Source organism: Anopheles maculipalpis, chromosome 3RL, assembly GCF_943734695.1.
Source record: "Anopheles maculipalpis chromosome 3RL, idAnoMacuDA_375_x, whole genome shotgun sequence".
In the NCBI taxonomy this organism is placed as follows: domain Eukaryota; kingdom Metazoa; phylum Arthropoda; class Insecta; order Diptera; family Culicidae; genus Anopheles; species Anopheles maculipalpis.
The window spans coordinates 76,569,827-76,583,473 of NC_064872.1; the positions used below are offsets into that span (position 1 = coordinate 76,569,827).

At 42.4% G+C, this 13,647-nt stretch overlaps 2 protein-coding genes across 2 annotated transcripts in view; one reads left to right on the plus strand and one right to left on the minus strand.

The window, feature by feature from the left end:
- LOC126562982 (charged multivesicular body protein 6) overlaps nt 1-10,487 on the minus strand; it is a 250,061-nt gene extending 239,574 nt beyond the window's left edge. The window contains exon 1 of the mRNA XM_050219589.1: nt 10,482-10,487. The gene's annotated coding sequence lies outside the window, so the exon portion shown is untranslated. The remainder of the gene's footprint in view (nt 1-10,481) is intronic.
- Nucleotides 1-13,647, plus strand: part of LOC126561997 (esterase B1-like) — a 474,259-nt gene that overhangs the window by 235,736 nt on the left and 224,876 nt on the right. The window lies entirely within an intron of this gene.

Genomic DNA, 13,647 nt, shown 5'->3' on the forward strand with positions numbered 1-13,647 from the left:
TATACAAAACTGATATTGCAAAAAAAAAGTTCAATGGGTAGAATGGCAAAAGAATTTTCTTGCTGGATTTGTTTGAAACTGTTGAGGACTTGGTAAAATCTGTTTTTAAGATTGACCTGTACTACAATGTTGTATAAATTGTTGAATCAACACTGGCACAGAAAAAGATCCTCAACGCTCTTCAGAAAACGTTAGATTAGTTTGAGAGCGCTCTTCCTACATATTAGTGGGCTGTAGGGCAGCTTGACGCCTGCAAAGGGCTCCGACAGTCGTCTAGTTTAAGAGGCCTCGTATAAAGAGTTTTGTAGCAAAGATCTTGGAAAGAGGCTTCTGATCGTGCTAAGATCGTTTATGTTTAAACTAAATTAAATTTCTTATGTTCGTTATCTTCCCTGACATAATCTAAACTACTAAATTATTTACACGATGCAAATTTATTTTAACATGAAGTTCCTTGAATACGTTCATTTTAAAACTCTTATACAACCAAAAACATGCTGTAGATAAACTGTAAAATTGTATCCTATTTCTTATTCACGTCAAAAAGACAGCTCTGACATTACGTTACATTTCTACCAGCACAATTGCTTCTATGTTGCATCAATCCCCGACATTGTGCAAATAAATATCACTTCCTACGCCGCCCTTGAATGCTCTTGAAAAAGATCTCTGCCATTTTACTGCTCTATCCAGCACACGTACACGTACTGTACGTGATGCTGAAGGACATCTTAATCCACTGGTTCACCGAAAATGATACACTAATGGCACCCATCAGCGGGCACCGACCGTCGCTCTCTATTTCGCTGAACTTTACCCGAAAGCCAAATAGCAGCTCATTCAAACCACTTAACTCCTCTTGAACCGATTAACCATCAATTTTCATCGGCACACCGTATCCCGTCCACTGTACACGATCATCTACACCGAATGTTCGCTTCAGTACCTCGGTCGGATAAATTCCTTCCGCAAACATTTGCTCTCCTTTTATTTATTTTACCGCCCAGCTCCTCACGGTACGGGGTTTCACGAGATTCTTGAAGCATCCTTCAGGACACCGCAAAGCGGAGATCTGCCCGTGCCCGAGAAGACTGTTCCGCCGTAGACCGATTACGGTCAGAGCATGATGATGATGCTACTCTTGATTCTTCCATTTCCATCCACCAACACCATCCCTATTCCCCTAAGATGAAGTTAGTAAGTAAACGAACCAGCAACCAGGAAACGGGTGTCACCTCCAGACTCTTGCCTCCACCGGGGGTTAAGCATGGTGACACTTCCGGGGCTGGATCGGATACTCAGGACGGGTTTCTTTTTTTTTATACCCTGCATTAACTCAAAACTTCTCGTTCAGGATCAGTGCGCATCGTTACACGCGAAAGGATGGGACGATAGGGTACGGAAGGGAGAAGCGAGAAAAAAGAATCTGCCCCGGAAACGGAACACCCCGACAATGAAGTGGTGACTGTGAAGCGAACGTAATTCACGCAAGAAAAGCACAAAAAAGTCAACCCCGACTACACAGGAACCGGGCTAGTGTGGACGCTTGAGCTTAGCAAGCGGATATTTCGAGCGCGTTTCATAAGTAGCACCCGGAAAAGCGGATATCTTCGTCGACGCCACCAACAACCTGTTGATGGTTACGCTTAACAGCTTCCGTGCGTTGGGCGGACGGGAAATCCAACGGAAAACCGGTGGTCATCCGGTGCTTGTGCTCGCTCGGTTTACACAAATGATTTCACTGTGCTTTATCAGATATTCGTTAGATAAGTGTAGTGCGAGTCATATGCGTATAAAATATAGTTTTCTAGTAATTAAAATCTATTGAAATGGCTCTCAATCATATAAGTTTAATAATTTATTTCTGTTACTTACAAGAAATGTTGTAAAATTTTGTCCTCATCGTTGTTACGCAAAAAATTACCTTACCATACCATAAAAAAAACTTGTTAAGGAGCTTTAGCATAGAAGATCAGAAAAATAATTTCGCAACCTGATATATCTCATCGCATAAGATTCGAAATAAGCTATTTTACTGTTGCATTCGGCCTGGGGCAGCCCTATAGTAGATGGTGGCCCTTCCGTTCGATTTCTTCCGACGGTTTGAGTGTCCGCCTACCCAAGGTAAGGTCTCAAATCTTCGACATGCTTTTCGAATATTAAAAGTGAACCGAATGACTTAGTCCGTTGATAAGCATCAAAAGTCCTCCTTCGCAAGTCAAGGGCTCAATATCTTCAACGTAGGGAAAATGCTCGTCTGGAAAATTTATCTTCTTTAGTTGATTTTAAGATGATGTTGGTTGACTACTCTATTTGCCAATTTCCAAAAGGTTTTAGTTATGTTAGGAATATTTGTATAGATGTGTTAAAAAACTATTAATTTTGTTTATTCTTGTATCACGAAAAAGATTCATGAAACTTATTCAAATTTGTTTCAAAGATGTCTGCTCATGCGTCTCTCATGTAATAAAAGATTAATAAAATTATCTTAATTCACACTTTATGCCACACGTTTTTAAAGCTCGCTGCCATTGTCATGCGAATAAAACATTGCTACAATCTGTCCACCCTCAAAACTATCCGTCCTGCCGTGGCCTAGAATTGTCAACGGCAGCGAAATCCGCAAATTAGTTTCTCACATTGTCAACACACACACACACACACACACACACACACTCACACACAAATTTCTGGCCTGCCATCAGAGCAAAACTTTCCCTGCTTTCCATTTGAACCCGCACCAGATCCCGCTGTGGTAAGCAAGTTCGGACAGACGACGACATAGTTTTAGTGTTTGTTTGGACGGCGGCTCGCTTTTTTTTAATATGCCTTTTTTCCCCTCACAATTCCACACTCATTCCATTTTCCACATCCAATGTCCGATCGCTTTTTATAATTTTTTATACTCATGTCCACCCTCTCAAGCAGCATACGGAACCGAGTGCCCACCGCTCACGGCACTATGGCGATGGCAGTAGTATGGTCACACACACACACAAGAACACAGCTGTCATCAGTTTTATTAGTTGCTAGCAGACTTCCGCAAACCATTGCACCTTCATCCGCCAGCCTGAACCACAGTCGAGGCTTTTCTCTGGCCACACTTTTAATCTTCCTCATCATTTCACATCGCTGCCTTAGCTGTTGCTGCTGCTGCTGGGCGCTGTTGGCGAAAGGTGGTACTCATTTTTCAACCGAATAAACCTCGTCCCAAAAACTCGCCCTTTCGCTTGTTGGTTGGAGCCGTGTTCCATTTCGATTCCGTTCAGGCTCCGGATTTCGTTTCGGTTCGCATACATCCTTTTTCTTTTTTGTGCCGTGGTTTGCCGTTTTGCCTCAATAATGGACGACTGTTGCCTTGTTAGGAAGTTTGCCCGCTATTTGCACTGCCAGGTTGCAGAGAGGCGGCTGCGTTCTTTTCTTGATGCGATAAATTTCTTCTGCGTAGCGTCCAAGCGAAGGACTGATTCGAGAGGGAAAATTTATATTGCATACTTATATTAAATATGGTTTTGTGGTTTCCGGTTAAACCTTACGCCCACTGTACTCGGGATACTCAACAGTCCAGCCCAGGGTTTGATTGTTTTTCGTTTCGACGTTCCATTGATTAGAGGACCAGCAGCTAGAAACGGAAACCAAAACCAACCGTTTTGTGGTAGAGATGAATGAACGGTATTGTTTCTATTACAGATTCAAAGTTGGATGTACAATTATTAAGATTTATTTGGTGTGATGGTGTGTGTGTGTGTGTGGTAAAATCAGGAAGAAATGCTTAATTGTAGATATTTTGTTGCAAATGTGAGAGAATATTTTTTACTGGCTTATGCTTCCAGCCGTATAATTGCAGCCATTTTCACGTAAACATCACGTAACTTTTTCTGGATAAAACATATACAATTTATGGCGAGTTTCACATTGTTTCACTTTGGTAGTTTTCATTTTTTAATTTAAAATAAACTTCAACCAAAGAAAATGAAACGCTTTGGAATATTAATGCCGGAATGGGTCATTGTGCCGTTGTCGAAAAGTTTCTGTAACGAAGAGTAAAATGGATGAAATATGATTGCAACAACAAAAACGAATAACACATCAACAACTTCACAGGAGGATAAAACCAAAGTCAACAATGAATCATAATCCTCGAAATAAAACACGACCAACCGTAATAAAGACAATGTACTCACCGCGTGCCACATCCAGACCAGTATCCTCGAAATGCTCGTAATCAAATGAATATTTATGAAACCTGGCCCACTCCAAAGTGCGTAACAATTGTGATGATCCTTTCGAATAAGGGTGAAAGGAACAAACAACGCTCACAATAACCAAAAAAAAAATCAACAACATCCGAATCCGATATAAACACGGCGGTACGGCTGACAAAAGATTAATCTCACCGGCAAGGTGGCTTGTGCTGCAGGATTTAACAGAAATGACTCGCCTGCAGCAGATAAAACACAAATGTCACCATTTTATTGCCCAGCCCGGAATTGACTTGCAGTGGTCAGTTGGTGCAGTTGTGCAATTGTTTGTTGGCCTTTTATTTTGTATTTTTGTTTGCTGTGTGAGCTAGCGCTCTTTTATTGGCAAACAATTTGCTGCCAGACCATGGTTCCGTTTAATAGCCAGTGGCAGTAAATGATTGTGGTTTAGTTTTATGTTACCAAAGCAAACAAAACACGACTTTTGATTACTTCTGCATGTCTTATGAGAATAGCTTTCTTCCAGTTAGTACCCCAAAAGGGCAAGTGATAATTGTGATACAAATAAAACCCTAACCTCTGCTCCTCCTTCTCTTAGTCGGTGAGGTTCTTCACGTACCATTCTTAGTGCTCGGTCTGAAGTGCGTCAATCTCTCGTAAAAAATACTTTCCTTCCAGGAGCAAACTGACAGGAGGGATGTGGCCACGAAGCTTCACACGAACACGAACTGTCACGCAATGGGATCCACGCAACACGCACACGAACCGGCACGAACCCTCCCCCAAGGGAAAGTGTACCGTTGGTTGGGAAACGTTTTGTAAGCGACACTTTCTCCTGGGGGACGTTCCATTCCGGCATGCACGCAAGGCATGTCGATGTTGATGAAATGGAGAGTTTCTTGTTACACCGTGTCACACTAGGAGGAGTTTGAGAAGATTTTTTTCTGTAGCGTCGACACTTTGGATTACTAAGAAGTGCGAAACGTCAAAAGAGTTCAATGCGTGTATTGGATTATTTTCTTATGTTTGTAGTTGGAATTCGATTCATGCAATTGAATGTTGAAGTTTATATTTAAAAGTTTTGAAAATAAATCAAAACGTCTAGGAGAGGATGGTATTGATATTCACTAGTGTTTTTTATCAGCTCAAAAAATCAAATTACTGATAGCCTTTTTTGACGATCTGCTTGGCCATAACCACAGCACACTATTGAAAATCGAACTTCTTCTCTGGATCAAATGTACGGTTTCTGTGGACATGCCTACACCAGTAACAGGCTTCAATGTCAGAACCTTTCCTACGACTCGAAAAACAGATTCTTCAAGTAAACAGTTATAGACTTTTGCCAAGACCAATGAGTGCTAACACACCTTTGAATAGGACATACAAATGCCTCACAAATGCCTAATGAAGAAATACACTCGCCCACTTAACTGCTTTTGAGGCGTAAGCATCACAGTCCAGCATCTCCTACTCGATTGTTTGAGAAATACCCTGGCATTTACAACCAAATCAAGGGAGTAGAATAGACATGCACAGAAAAATACAGCTCAGCTTTTTCGGTCAGTAACCACCAAAACCAATAGATGAGACGAATGAAATCAAAGTACTCAAAGTCTTTATGAACTGAATAAACAGCCAACCTGTTTTGGAAATCAAATTAGAGGTAGAGGTAGAGAGATTCATGGGAAAGTTCCCTAAACAGTTATAAAAAGAAGCAACGTTTGATGTACTGCTGATCTAATTTGGAACGTTTCTCTTCAGCCAGTTCATCTATTTCAGTGCACTCGAGACACAATATGATAATTCCACAAAATAGGCGTTCGGGGTAATTTTGACAGTCACCTACGGAGAAAAAAAAATAATATGGCAAAATTTATAATCGGGGAATTTTTTTTTTGTTTTAGAAATAGTAGCTTACCATGTATTTTATTCATTTTATTCAAAATATCCGCCCTCGGCTTCTATTACGGCCTCCACCTGTGTCCGGAACCGGGAACAAGCCCTGGCGACAGTTTCGCGGGGTAGGGCCGCGAAAACGGACCTGATTTTTGCCATCACCTACACCTTGGTGTTGCTGGAGGTTCTGTTCGTGTCCTGTTCCACCGCGCCCCACACGAAATAATCCATTGGATTAAGATCCGGGGAGCTGGGAGGCCATACATTCGGCGCGGTGAAGTCATTGAACTTGGTCGCCAACCACTTTATCGTTTTGGAGGCTGTATGGCACGGAGCGGAATCCTGCTGGAACACGTACCTGCTCGAAAAAGTGGGACGGCATCACGTCCCCTTCCGATGACACGCAGGAAAACACCATCACCGTCTGGGGGAACTTGGTTTGCGGCACCCGTGGCACGTCCGCCGGGCAGTAAGCCAGCCACCGATTGTTCTGGGTGTTAACCGTGTCGGCAGTTGTCGCGTCCAGCGCTGTTCATCATGATGCATGTGATCCGCTTCCACAGTGTACTCTTTTTTGTCATTTTTTTTATCACGGGATGTTTTCGCTGCTTGTTTCGTACACTTTTAGTTGTCGAATAACGTATTACTTGTTTTCCTATGCCAACTCCATCACGAGTTATAAACAAAAATGTAACTGTCAAAATTATCCCGAACGCCCTACATATTTTTTTAAGCAACACGGTTTCGCCGTCCTTTATGTATAAAAAATATATGCATATATTTTTTTTGAAGACTGTGATGTCAAAAAATCGAGTTAAAAATCTGACCAGAATCTTATGGGAACACCAAGACATATGCAACTCATATTAATGGATAAAAGTGCAAACAAGAACTCCTCACTCCTGTAAAAACATAACTGAAGAAGTAATTTTTGAAAATTGTAAGCGGGTCTTTTCGACATTGAGTCTAGAGTATCGCCTTAATGTTAGAAACATGGTAATGGCCACCACTCGCGTATAGCTGCAAGGGTTTTTATTTGCAATTGACTGGAAAAACCAATACCTCGTTTGTAACAAGCAACACCCTTACACAACATCTAAAGTTATTGAACAATTAAAGTACACTTTAATTATAATGATCTCTTATGCCGCTTTTTTTTTGAAAAAAAAAATCATTATGTTTACCATCATATATAAATATACTCACCCTAACAACAGCAACAAAAACTCCCTCTCTCGTTGACTGTAACGCAAACAACACGACGACATTCCAATGATGCTGTTGATTAATAACATAATGCCTCATGTAGCGTCGGTTAATTTAAATTTCCATTCAAACTTTGTTAGCGCCATCATTCATTCGCAATTCAATGGGCTTGATGTATCCTCATCTTTTTTTTTTTTTTTTTGCACCCGAATTCAATCACTCCCGTACCCTACTGCACTTACTGAACGACAAAACCGCTTAACGAAATAATTGCTCCCATGTGGGGATGTCTCACTCGTACGTACTTAACCTGGCCCTGGCGTGGTATAAACATGTGGCAACGTAAAAATATAGTATCGAAACAACCAGGGAACCGACTCAAACGAGGGTTGAAACAGTTTGAGCAACATTATGGCTGCGATAAGGTAAACCCTTATCCAGCGCAAAAAAAAAACGACCATTTGACAGTTTGAGCGTCGGTATGGAAATTGGAAACACGATAGTGGCGTTTATGCATCGACCATACAGTATAGCGCGTGTGGGGATAAAAATATATGCAATCATTAAAAAGCCACGACCACCTCGACGGGGCTGGGCAGATAGCAATCAATTGAAATTCAATAAAAATATTAAACGAAAATAAAATGTGATTTCTCGCAGGCGCGACACCGAATCGGATACCAATCCCGGTGGGAGACGCGTTGTTGTGACTTCATTTCATGATCGTTTGGATTGACTGTTGGACTATGTAATGCGAATATTTCGATAGGAAGCGGTTACTACGGAACTGCATTCAAATGGAACAAAATTTTTTTTTCAAATTGTTGGCCAATTGTAATCCGTTGGTATCATTATTTGATTAAAGGACACCGTAAGCAAAAATTTCATACATCTCACACAAAACATACGGATTGCTTTATCTGGTATTTGTTGCACTATTTCTATGCAAAAACTCATGCTTTGAACATTACCAATACAATAGAAGAAATGCCTTCAAAACATCAAACCAGTAACACGACCCTGCCTGACTGTTTCGCCTTCGTTTAATTACCACGCACGCAAGCCCGTTCGTGCCCGTTCCATATTTCCTGTCCAACATTACCCATGAAAGCTGACAGGAACACGCTACGGTGATAAAACTTTGTTTTTTCTTTCGCTGCTCTGCACGAATACTTGTTCCATCCAATCGGCGAATAAGTGCCGGCCAGTTTGACAAGGCGTTTGACTTTTGTCCCTGGAAAGACAAAACGGACAAACCATTAGCAGTGGAACATCCTGGGCACGGTTGAGTTGAGCGGATCCTGTTACCCGTGAGGTAAATAATTCAAGTGCGTGCGTTGCCAATGGACGGCAAGTTTCACCAAGATAGGTCGCACTAAATTACATCCGAGTCGGAAAATTGTGCACACTCACTTAGTGTGCTCCGGTCGGAGAAGATGTCGATTACTGTACCGCCCATAATTGTTGCAGGCTGTAACGGGAATAAAGTTTATGGTCGTCGTATATAAATTCGACTAGTGCTGCTGAAGAAAAAACAAATGCGGCTAATGAAAGGACATCATGAACAGAAGGGACATGCTACGTGTTGTTGTTTTTTATTTAGACAACCAACAACTGTTTGATTTGTTTAAGTAAAAGGTAGTTTCCTTCCTTCCTTCATGCTTATGGAGAGCCTGGGTTTTCATCTCGCACTGCTTAATCAGCAGTTTGGCCTCAAACATTTGAAAGACAGACACCGTATATCCGAACAAATTTGCATCGGTCGCCTACTTACCGGGAACATTCCTGAGCTCCTTCAACAGCTCGATCTATATTATGATTTGATATATAAACATTACTGCACACACGCCCGCTGCTCACCGTTGAACGAACTATGGGTCAGGTGGATCGCTGACTCATATCTCTGACTCAATGTGCAGAGCATTCAACGAGCTATACTCAATTTTTGACTTCCATAACGTTAAAAAGCGTTAGAAAAATCTTTTTTTAAGTATGAAGGATATGAAACAGGATATATACGCCTGGGATATCACTGGCTATTGAATAAAATAAAATAATTTTATTTATATTATATTAATACGGCTTACCGCCGTGTTGTCATCACCGCTTGTGGTGACTATTTGCAATTTAAGAAATATTACCAAGGCATTTCCTCCCTGTTATTTGCCTTATGCTCAGTTGTAACTGAGTTGTAACAGCGTTGCTGTTGCAGATGTTGATTTAGAGGTGATTGCTGTTGGTCTGGTACTATTGCTGTATCTATTGCTTCAATGGTGGTTGATTGCATCCGATTTTCTACTATTGTGGTATTGTGGCCGTTCTATTGTTGGTCATTATGCTACGGTCTGGACTGTAACAAAACAAAAATATTGTTGAAACAACACAAACATTTGTTTGTCTGCGTACAGTGTTCTCCAGTGCAAGCCAGCAGTCCAAATCCACACTACAAGCTCGATCCGGTCAGCGTCAAGTATAAGAATTATCGGCAAGTTCTATCCCGCTGCAGATAGAGCGACTCTTCACTACTCTCGAGACTGAGCCCGCCAAACCCTCCCGAACCCAACACCAATACAGTCAAACTCGTTGTGTCAAAGCTGGACTGGCTAGTAGAACACTGTACTGTAGGATATGCTTGCCTCCATTTTACGGCAATGTAGAAATTGCTGTACGAACTGTAAGACCTCACCGTCGTGCATCGAATTAGGCCAGGCTCCGATGGACTGGCCACCCGACGACCCAGCTCAGAAGTCCTTTTTCCGGTTCCGGATTCTGCTGCGGCAGGCCAAGGCCCCAAAGCAGTTGTAGCGCCTGATAAGTAAGTAAAGTAAGTAATAGTTATAGCTTAAGAATTATTATTACAGGGAGCATTGAATAAACAGCCATCTTTCAGATAAAACCCATCTATAATGTTTATGTTGTGTTAATAAACTTTTTTCTTTCAAATGAATCAGAAATTACAATCAAAATAGCATCATTAAATTGAAATGCTGCAACAAAACCTTCCAAGCACGAGCAACAACCATCCCATTCAATCAACTATCAACTTCCAAACAACTATTAAACACCGAAATAAACATCATCACACCCTAGCGGGTCACACATTTTACAACTCAATCAAATCTCAACAAATTTGGTACGATGGTCATTGCATAAATTACACACTGCACGTGTGACGCACAGACTCGTGGCAGCATACATTTTCATCTCTCCACGTACAATAGTCACCAACCGGGTAGGGGGGGCGATGAGCAATCCGGCAGCATGTACCAAGAAATGCATCAAATGGTATGAGCGTTAGGAATGTATGTGGCAAGTGTTCGCTTCGGTGCATTTTTTGTTTGTTTTTGTTTAATTCTTCACCGTTGGCTCTCAAAATCATGGATGGGATGGAGTGCAATTTTCCCTGAAATTTCCTATTCATACCACACCGCCGGTACGGCCCGTCCGAAACCCGTGTTCCCTCTGTGTGGCACTACTCTCCAGCGTATCATAATCCTCATCACACAAGGCGGTCCACCGACGGTCACTGACGGTCGCTGACGAAGCATTGGTCTCCGGTTGCCATTTCCGTCCAATTTCGTTTCCAAATAACTTTTTAATTAAACACCAAATGTCACCCAGAGCGCATCCTCCCTGGGAGGGTGTGGTGGGTATGGGCCCTGTCTGAAAGGATTTTCAGACCGCCACCAATTTGCTCGCTGGCTGGCAGCAAACGCTTCTATCGTCGTCTCATTGGATTGGCATTCGGCGGTGTTCTGTGTGAGTGGACAACAGCCAGAAGGAACAAGATAGGCAAAAAAAAAGGAACAAAACAAAAGTAAAGATCGAGCCGTTCCATTTCCTGCTCAACACCATACGCCACATAAGCAAACACACACACACACACACACACACACACACAGGAATCTCATGTAGAAAATTAAAAGGAAATGACAGGAAAAATGCCGTCGAGAGACAAAGATTGTCTGGTTGTCACTTTTCACTATCCCATTTGGCATCGATCTTTTCTGATTTTTGGTTTTGCGAAATTGAATAAAATGCTATAAAAAGACTCACCTTCTGTTCGTCCATTTGCACTTTGCTAGCTTAAGCAAATGAGAAACCAAAACCCCCCGAAAATAGCAATTTGATCGATGCCAATTTGCCAAGCCTTAGATATATCAGAACCATCCATATCGAGCCAAAGTCACTGGTAAGCTATGCGGCCGGATGTTTAAACACGTACCCAGTAATTTGATGATTATTCTCTCGAGATTTACAGCTACGGTGAAGCGACCCGGTTGCAGCAGAAGCTTTAGGGCTTCTGCTGACTTCCAGAGCCTTCCGATAGAGGTTGTTGGACACAAATGGCACGCTGGACGGTCGCTACACGGAATCTAATTTGTAAGTGCTTCCGTACCACACGTTCCACAGCAAGGGTTCCGGAAGGCGTCAAGAATTAAAGCCAATGGACCGGAATGGTCGATGCAGCACCCATCTAGGCCACCTGCTGAATCCGGTCGCTCTTTTAACCTGTGTCCATAAAGATGATAAAGGCAACGAATACATCCAAACAGGGATGCACTAGCTCACCTTTTAATTAAACTGCTCATCATCGCACTCATCGTTGGGCGTCGATAAGTTGGCAGGTTTATCAACACCCGGCACCTGCTGGTGCAACGGTACGGTATCTGGTACATACCGGGGCACATCAAGTGTCGTTTGAAATCAATCGTGTTCCCAACCCGGCCGGGTTGGTTGGCAAGTATTTTCTTCAACCTGCACCGTTCCATTCCATCCCGTGGTATTTCATTTATGCGAAAGCTCGAACACAATTTAACCACATTCACGCATCTCGGGATGCTTCGATGGGGACCAGAATGTCCCATTGGCCGTGCCGGTGCGCCTTAAATGGTTGACAGTCGTAAAATTTATCCAACAACACGCATCCGGTGCGTCATCATGCGTCGTCGCTCGGTGTGGATATCTCCGGGTTGAGATGTGTGTCTCGCATAGAAGCCGTTTCGGTGCGGGTAGTCGATGATGTAAGGTATTAGTTTGCAATCATTCCCAACCACAGGGCAATCAAACGCATACGTTATGCGTTCGATATAATCGGAATGGTGGGTTTGACCAGTTAATAAGGATGGACAAAATCAAAGAAAATGTTTAACCTTGATCGTAGTACAGAATTTTTAAAAAGCTTTGTTACAAAGAATTAAATTAAATTGATAAGACACAACAAGCAACATGGTCTTCAAGAATAAAGAAAACTTAGGCTCTTCGAACATTAGAGCATTTTAGTATGATTTAATTAATTTTACTTAGCAAAGGCACCCGGAGATCGGAACGATAGGAACGAATGGGAAAAGTTTGTCCAAGTCACTTTGAAAAATGTCGCTCGTACGATGATTTGTAATCGAAAAGATGTCCACTGGCGAATATTTAGAACAACTGCTTAAGACCCCTTCCAAAAAACAAAAAAGCTATTTGAAAGATCTTCATCAAAGACCAAACTGATCTCATGAAAAGAAGCCATATGCCACCGTTCAGGTTAAAGAAATCAGTTTAGTGAGGTCCGATGCATCGTGACGGCAGCAAAGACCGGCAGGATACGATGGCTCTGGCATGTTATGAGGATGCCGGACTCATGCCCTGCCAAGAAGGTATTCGTCAGCGACTCCCAGTTCGGCCCGAGGCGTCGAGAAGCACAGCGAGTTCAGCTGGCTGGATCAGGTGAAGGGAGACCTGTCCGAGATCGGGTGCCTCCATGGATGGGAAGCTGCAGCCAGGGATCGAGTTTTTCCTGGAGATTTATTGTTGACCGGGCCATGTCACGACGACATGTTCTTTAAAAGAGCAGGCCAACATGAGTGAGTGAGTTCCGATTAGTCTTGAGAACGAAGTGTGATGAGATCAAATCCATCGTATGTAATTGTTGTCCAATTTGTTTCATCTGTCAGCCTCGTTTAGTAACATTTTGTATGATAAGTTCGTCTTAAGATTCAAAATCACAAATGCTCGAATTTGTCGTCAAGACAGTCGACCCAAAATTCTAACCACTGTATTGAACATTTTACCTATTGTGCGAATAGCATCGCCGTCGGGCAGAAGCTCTCCTCACACACGTACGTATCCAGATCCATAATAAATTTGAACCTCCTTCCCGGACTTTCCAGACAAAAACTGTGAAACGAGGACGAAGGATCGGGATGGAAAATCTCTCGGGTAAAATTCATACAAAGTAAGCTTCTTTAATCCGAACTGCAACCGGGTTTTTGTTGGAACGCCATCGGAGAAAGTTGGTCGACTGCCGGTACCACCAGTCAGTACCAGTCACTTTTCCAGTCACTTGCCTGTC